The sequence below is a fragment of the Montipora foliosa genome, chromosome 5, assembly GCF_036669935.1.
Source record: "Montipora foliosa isolate CH-2021 chromosome 5, ASM3666993v2, whole genome shotgun sequence".
In the NCBI taxonomy this organism is placed as follows: Eukaryota; Metazoa; Cnidaria; class Anthozoa; order Scleractinia; family Acroporidae; genus Montipora; species Montipora foliosa.
The window spans coordinates 22,265,756-22,273,255 of NC_090873.1; the positions used below are offsets into that span (position 1 = coordinate 22,265,756).

The window sequence follows — 7,500 nt, forward strand, 5'->3', positions numbered from 1 at the left end:
TCGAGGGTTTCGTGCAGGGATGCTTCCTTTCTTTTTGGATGATCGATTTTGATTTTGATTTTGATGGTGTATGATGTTCTTCTTCTTCTTCTTCGTTATACTGGCACTATAATCTAGAAATTCATGAGCAGCGGGCACAAAGTAAAATGCTTCTTTTTTTTCTTTTCCTTTCTTATCCACAGATCAAATAATGCTATGACTTTCATATATTTTTCATAACGCGTGACTTGATTTTTGTTTAAAATACATTGCATTCCTTTTTTTTCTCAATATGTGCATCAGTCCCATTTACATTGCGCGTTTTCCCTTCATGTTAGTTTCATTACTATACTTGGGTATAGAATTCATGTCATATGAATCAGCAGATCTCTAACCACAAACCGCACTGCGTCAACTTCATACTTACTAGCGTGATCCTTTACACCAACGAGACCCGAAATCAAAGTCGACAATGCTGATTATCAATGATCTGCTTCTTGGTATTGGAACCCAATAAATGCAGTGCACGCCGTATCCCTCCTTCGAGAATGTTAGCGAATTATTCACCACTGGATCACAGTCTATGAAAAGGTTAAAGTATTCACAGTCAGACTCCAGTAAAAAACGGAGGAGCTTACATTGTATAACACCATCTCGTATGTAAGAACATACGAGTCGGTTTTTCTTCGCCTAAAATCATAACTGATATTGCGCAGACTGATATTAGAGCATTTATCTGGTGTATAGCGCTATCTATCTGTTGAACAACCAGGGCCTGGTGTAAGCAGACAATGCTTTGTTACCTTGTAGTCCACCTGAGAACTTTGACTAAGAAAAGGCACAAGGGGGTTAAGACCGTACTTATTTCTCATTTAATAAACTACACAAATGCAAGCAACAGGCTCGTTCTCTTTTAAGGTGCAAGTTAAAAGTGTTGTATTTTGGTGTCCACAAAATAAGTGTAAGTAAGTGTTGCCACTCTTCACGAGTAAAGTTCCCTCATATGGAAGCCATGTTACTAAGCTGCATCACAAAAATGATTGCAAAATTACTATACTGGAATGAGCGAAAAAGGATCACGATCAGCAAACATAACAGACTGAGAGTATCGTTTTGAAAAGCGTCTTGTAAGTTATTAGACGGCACTTGAAGCAAAGCGAGTTTTCATTAAGGGCAGATGTCTTTTTCCGTCTCGCTCACGATTCCAGGTCAAACAAAAGCCATCCACTAAAGCCAATTTATAAACCATTATAAATTAAAGTTGATGTGACAACCATGACCTGTGCGAGGGATATGCATTTGAGCCTAGGCTTTCTCTGTTACAGAGCAATCTTGTTTCACGTGAACGTCACACCATGCACCTCATCCAATCACATTCTAGGTGCCTCGTGCTTTGAACTAGTATGTCGAGTCCGACCTTTGCTACTGTCATTCCAGTTCTGTCTTTATTGCGAAAAAACTTAAGCTCAGAAGCATCTTCACTCAAATTCCCTCCCTTCGCTCCCTCTTTCATACCTGGTGCCTCAATAGCATGTCCCAGGACACGTCATGGGGAATTATGGTAGCTAGTACACTATCTGTGGACTTGTTACAGTTAATGACCTATTGTAAAATGGACTCACGCAATGATTGCATGTCAGTGACTCTCTTTTCTAATATGAAGGGTTCAATCCCCGTTTGTGCTTTGTCAAATAATTATCTAGTAAATATTGTGAAATAAACTACGGGTTGGGGTGAAGTGTTCCCATACGGGTCACCCATTTCCCCATAGAATCACTGTACTAGGGTTGTGTGCCTTCTGATCGTGCACGGTTACCATATAAACCAGGGGGCGCAACCCTAGATAGGCAAGGACCTCTCATGTGAGGGGTTGTAACCCTCTGGAGAGGATTGTGGCCTTGGGGATTGTAACCCCTTGGCGAGGATTGTAACCTCGCATTGCCAACTTGTTGTCATGGCCTTGGGGATTGTAACCCCTTGGAGAGGATCGCAACCTCTCTTGCCGGGCAACTTAGCTGTTCTACCTTTTCATGACCTACTAATGGAGTACTTCATCTCCTACCCCATTACCCCACAAACTGTTGTCTCTTACACTTGTTGTCATGGGTTGGGAACATTAAATGGGAAGAAGAATGTAAAATAACAATATTTTGTTGTGTACCTTGACCAAAGGCGTGATTGTTCTCTTTCCATACAAAGAGGAACAGCAACAAAAAAAAATGTTTTCCAAACAGAAGCACTTGCATGTCTGGGGCAACGCTTGATCTTTGCATAAAATTCTTGTCCCCTGTACATAAAGATTACAAACAGTATTTGTGAAGCGAAGTCTTTATTTTATGAGGATTAAACGTAATAGCCATTGGCTGATGAACGGGAACTCCATGTCCTGCCCTTTGCGATCAATGTGTGGGACCTTCAACACCTCGCAGAGTCTTTTGAACAAGGATTGTGAGACGGGGCTTAGGGATTAAAGTCCCTATCTGAGAGAACTTGAAGATTCGAACCATTTGTAATCACAAAGATATTTTAAGACCAGGAGTGTTGGTCCAGCCGGAGTCGAACGCACATGAATAAAAAAACCTTTGTTTCGACAGCAAATAGATCTCTGGTTGGCACATTAATGACAATAAGTGACGTAACGGTGAGTTTCGCTATAGTACACAACCCCACCCCTTTTCCCAATTAAAAATTAAATCTCTCTATCATCCGTGAGAACTAGTGTTGTGACACTACAGGGGCATCCAACGAGAATATAGTTCAAAACCACTTAGACATAGCACCTTTAAACGTATTTTAGTAATTGAACGGTAGATATAGTCATCTTTTTATCCCCTAACAATTTTTCAACTCTTCGGATTGCCTAGCTGAAAGTCTAGTGATCCGAAAATTATAAGCATCAAGACTAACCTTTACGAAAATTTTAGCCAGAAAAAAGGCTGCCGAAAATTCTAGGTGACCTTTTTAGGGTAAAAATATGTTTAAAATGGGCAATTATATCACTTTTTAAGCAGTTCGAAAATCCTAGGACAGGCAGGCAAGCAAGAAATTTCACAACAAATGTTCCGAAAATTCTAGATCTCAAATCGTCTTCCGAACAGATATTTTCCAAAAATTGACGTTGGGTACCCCTGACACTAGCCCCACACAATTCAAGCTCGCAGCAGCTGTTGTTTATTTTCAATGATTTCAAAACTACTACTCGGCCTACCATACGAAGATAGAGAAATCCACAGCTTTCCAAAAATATTGTTTTCCAAACACGTTGCAATATGCCTCTATTCATGTCCATTTGAAATTATGGCTGCTGGCTTAATTAAAATGTATAGCTGACACCAGTTTGCTATAAATTTGCATAAATACATGACAAAAAATTGAAACGCGCGCTTTACTGTCAAGTATATGGAAAACCTCATTTTATTTATTTTACACAGTGGAAAATTTTACCTTGAATACATTTCTATGAGAACTAAAGAATTCCAAAGAATTTCGACTACTGTTGTTCATAAAAGAATATGTCATAACTCAATCTGTATTGAGAACAGGTTTGGGGTCAATAAAGATTACGTTTCACTGAAGAACTTATTTAAATTCTTGTTTACGTTATCCAATGATGTCACGAATAAGTTACCAAAGGTAGTATAAGATTTAATTATCATTCTGACCACTCTTTGTGGAGAGGGTTTTTCTTTCTTTTTCGAGAGAAATTGGTGTTAAATTAAAAAAAAAGCAATGAACATTCCTGGTTATCTTCTCCATTGATGTCAGGAATGAAATGAAAATATAGAGAGTGATCTTTATGTAACAGTCAGCGAAATATGCAATCATAGAGTAAGCACCTTTGCAACAAGACAAGAATGGACATGTCATGTAGAGTAGATCTTTACACCGACGAATAAACCATTAAGACTATTAAAGAGACTTTTATTTAAAATAACTCCTCTACGGCAAAGTAAAGAAATTAAAAATGGCAAAAAATGCGAGAACTTTCCAAAAAAATTTTATGCGCTTTTTAAGTCCACAATTTAACTTAGATTAACCCTACTATTTTATTTTTTAAGAGAAATTTATTTTGTATTGATAATTCACTTATTTGTGAGGTCAAGTTTTTGGTTGCCAGGGGCAACAGCTTTGTTTACACATTGTTTCTATGGGAAAAACAACGCGTAAAACTTGTTTTCGTTCAAAAAACGACCATTGCGTGACAAGGGATTCTTCCTTGCAACGTACATGACCACTATTACCATGCCGAGGGCTGTATGAGCCCGCGCGACACAATCATAGACTTCATAGTCAGTTTTTCCAAAGTAACTTTACATCTTGCCTGTATTATCATTATAAAGCAGTAAAAATGTCTGTATGCCATATACAATAAAATTAACACGAGGCGCCGCAGCGTAGCCCATGAGCTAATCAGTGAATAAAATAGAAACGAAATCTAACGTTATAACCAAAAAACTAACATCATCATTATAAAACCTGTTAAAACCGATAGTGTATATATGTATGAGATTGTCCTTCTTTTCAGAGTTGGCCTACGAGTTAAATTACCACTTTAAAAGTGCGTGCAATATTTAGAGTCCCTGAGAGACACGCCTTCTGCATCTTCTTGAGCACACCTTTAGCTTTGCTGCCTACTGGCTTCTGTAGAGTGACATCCAAGTCCTTGGACCGTCCCCCGAGTACATCTAAGATGATATTGCACTGGTTGGTCTCGTACCCTGGGTATCTCTGCTTCAATTCCGATCTGAGTGGCGCATACTTCATGGTCTTCTCAGAAGTCTTCTTGTCGCGGTTGCTCACGCAGGGGCAGCTCATCTCCAAGGCTATCACTTGCTTATCTCTGTTGTTAACGATCCTAGCGTCTACTCTATTTGCTCTGAGCTCTTGGTACTCTCCACATACCGGAACATCCCAGTACGCCTGTACCTCTGCTGTTTCATAAACTGACTGTGGCTTGATAGGTGAATACCACGGTGGTACAGTGTCTATGAGGCCCAAGTCAAAGATGATCTCGAAGAACAGGACATTCAAGACGGCGTCATGTCTTGCAAGGTACTTGGTTTGTGCAAGCGCAGGGCAGGAAGATAAGATGTGGGCCATGCCCTCCGGCGCTGTACCACATATCCTACATGCCGAGTCACTACTATTGCTCACACGTGTCTTATGGATAGTGTACAACCGTGTAATTATTATTATTATTTTTATTATTATTGTTGTTGTTGTTGTTGTTATTACTATTATTATAATAATTATTATTATTATATATTATTATTATGCTTAAACGTAAATCGTCTTTACAAGGTTCTTTTCCTCAGCATCATCTTTTTTGAAAATTGAAAATGTGAGATAAAATTGCAAAGGACAGCAATTGTAGTAAACATGAAAAGAACGCTGAGTAATCTTTCAGTATTTTAGAGAAAATGTTTAATATGGCAAATTAATTAACTCACGTAACCAGAACTGAAAAATGTACATGCTACTTCCAATATCGTATCTTTAAAACGGCCTCAACGAGATACCGACGAAACTAAACTCATTTATAATATTAAGAATATAATTAGATAAGAAATAAACAGTTACCTACCCGAAAATATTAGGTTTGATTTGATAAAACAAGCGCAGCTTTAGTTTACCAGATAAACTCCAACGATAAGGCTGGGAACAGCCGTTTTCCCTTTTTCACTTATTAGAATTGGAAAAGAGAATTACAGGTGCAGAACCTTATTATTATTTTTTTAAAATTTATTTAACATAACAGAAGTTTACATTGCACAAGATACATATATAAAAAAAAGAAAATAAAACAAATACAACTCATGATGCACGAGAACTAGGTGACTAATCAAAGAGGGCGAATAAAGTAAATTAAATCATGTAAATTTCTCAACCTTATATTTAAAATTAATCTTATTAACAAATTCAGATAAAATAATCGAGCTCTCTTTTAGCTTGTTTGCAGACCCTTATTAATAATTTATATTATACTGGCATAGCAAATGCTCCACTCTTTGTGGAGAGGGTTTTTCTTTCTTTTTCGAGAGAAATTGGTGTTAAATTAAAAAAAAAAAGCAATGAACATTCATGGCTATCTTCTCCATTGATGTCAGGAATGAAATGAAAATATAGAGAGTGATCTTTATGTAACAGTCAGCGAAATATGCAATCATAGAGTAAGCACCTTTGCAACAAGACAAGAATGGACATGTCATGTAGAGTAGATCTTTACACCGACGAATAAACCATTAAGACTATTAAAGAGACTTTTATTTAAAATAACTCCTCTACGGCAAAGTAAAGAAATTAAAAATGGCAAAAAATGCGAGAACTTTCCAAAAAAATTTTATGCGCTTTTTAAGTCCACAATTTAACTTAGATTAACCCTACTATTTTATTTTTTAAGAGAAATTTATTTTGTATTGATAATTCACTTATTTGTGAGGTCAAGTTTTTGGTTGTCAGGGGCAACAGCTTTGTTTACACTTTGTTTCTATGGGAAAAACAACGCGTAAAACTTGTTTTCGTTCAAAAAACGACCATTGCGTGACAAGGGATTCTTCCTTGCAACGTACATGACCACTATTACCATGCCGAGGGCTGTATGAGCCCGCGCGACACAATCATAGACTTCATAGTCAGTTTTTCCAAAGTAACTTTACATCTTGCCTGTATTATCATTATAAAGCAGTAAAAATGTCTGTATGCCATATACAATAAAATTAACACGAGGCGCCGCAGCGTAGCCCATGAGCTAATCAGTGAATAAAATAGAAACGAAATCTAACGTTATAACCAAAAAACTAACATCATCATTATAAAACCTGTTAAAACCGATAGTGTATATATGTATGAGATTGTCCTTCTTTTCAGAGTTGGCCTACGAGTTAAATTACCACTTTAAAAGTGCGTGCAATATTTAGAGTCCCTGAGAGACACGCCTTCTGCATCTTCTTGAGCACACCTTTAGCTTTGCTGCCTACTAGCTTCTGTAGAGTGACATCCAAGTCCTTGGACCGTCCCCCGAGTACATCTAAGATGATATTGCACTGGTTGGTATCGTACCCTGGGTATCTCTGCTTCAATTCCGATCTGAGTGGCGCATACTTCATGGTCTTCTCAGAAGTCTTCTTGTCGCGGTTGCTCACGCAGGGGCAGCTCATCTCCAAGGCTATCACTTGCTTATCTCTGTTGTTAACGATCCTAGCGTCTACTCTATTTGCTCTGAGCTCTTGGTACTCTCCACATACCGGAACATCCCAGTACGCCTGTACCTCTGCTGTTTCATAAACTGACTGTGGCTTGATAGGTGAATACCACGGTGGTACAGTGTCTATGAGGCCCAAGTCAAAGATGATCTCGAAGAACAGGACATTCAAGACGGCGTCATGTCTTGCAAGGTACTTGGTTTGTGCAAGCGCAGGGCAGGAAGATAAGATGTGGGCCATGCCCTCCGGCGCTGTACCACATATCCTACATGCCGAGTCACTACTATTGCTCACACGTGTCTTATGGATAGTGTACAAC

The 7,500-nt window shown here is 38.3% G+C and overlaps 1 long non-coding RNA gene across 1 annotated transcript; it reads right to left on the bottom strand.

The window, feature by feature from the left end:
• Window positions 1–432: 432 nt before the first annotated feature.
• On the bottom strand, window positions 433–5,612 carry LOC138004610 (uncharacterized). The gene is made up of 3 exons (XR_011123795.1): window positions 5,564–5,612; window positions 2,141–2,266; window positions 433–560 (listed from the first exon to the last, which is right to left on the bottom strand). It is a non-coding gene; the product is annotated as an uncharacterized lncRNA (long non-coding RNA).
• Between the last annotated feature and the right edge of the window lie 1,888 nt (window positions 5,613–7,500).